Here is a 1,051-nt window from a genome sequence, read left to right on the forward strand (position 1 = left end):
CCTACAGATATTCTGTAGAAATAATGCTTGGAGAAAAGGGAAGGGAGATATAGAGACCTCTGGGTTCCTTCCAAGTTTACATCCTTGTTCAGTAGTCCTAGCACTTTCTGAAATGTCTCCTTGTACTATCCTAGTGATGAAAGCCCAAAATACCATGCCACTCCAATGACGTCAAGAACTGAATAGAAACAACAGATGGCTGCAGTGGCATTTTAAAGTGTGTTTTTGTTATGTTCAGAATAGGGGAAAAGAAAATCCTGAGTAGAAATCATAAATATTAGCTTTATTTAGCAATTATTTTTATAATAAACTTATTATTTGGCCATCTGAATGAAATCATACCACAAGGATGGCAAGGTAACCTTAGAGGAAGGAAGAAAGGCAGATTCGACAACTCTAAGGAAAATCACCTCCCAGGTTCCAGTACAAGTGCCCTCTCTCCTGGCAATTGGGAATGAGAGAAGGACAGCACAGGACTAGAGAGACAACCTCACAAAGAGACACAGTGTCAGCTGCACTGGATACAGCAGTGCAGGCAAGCTCTTTCAAATGCATTTCTTCTACTCACTGAATCTCCAAATGTAACCATTCTAGAAACAGTATAACGTAATAGAGACAGCCTTAGAGTTAGACTGGTTGGGTTCAAATACTAGTTCTGATACTTAATAGGTGCTGACCTTGGATAAGTTACTTAGATTCTTCAGGTTTTAACTTTTTCGTCTGTTAAGTGGGGATTTTAGGTGGAAAAATACACATACACACACACGTACATGCATGTGCATGCACATGTGTGCACAGAGCTTAGCAGATAGTAAGCACCCAATAAATGTTGGTATTTATAGTCATCAAGGCCTAATTCCTCCAGTTTTCTCCAGTATTAAAGGTTTCAACAATTGTTCTTGATGGATTTTGGATGTGACTGGCACCATTTTGGACATGACCAGCACCATTTTTTACACACAATGAGCACAAAATGGCCCCCAGCCTTTCCCTTACAAGAAACCTTGTGGTTTCTGAGAAATAGAAACTCCTCTACTTCCACATGGGTGCA

The sequence above is a fragment of the Galeopterus variegatus genome, unplaced genomic scaffold, assembly GCF_000696425.1.
Source record: "Galeopterus variegatus unplaced genomic scaffold, G_variegatus-3.0.2 Scaffold2243, whole genome shotgun sequence".
Lineage (NCBI taxonomy): Eukaryota > Metazoa > Chordata > Mammalia > Dermoptera > Cynocephalidae > Galeopterus > Galeopterus variegatus.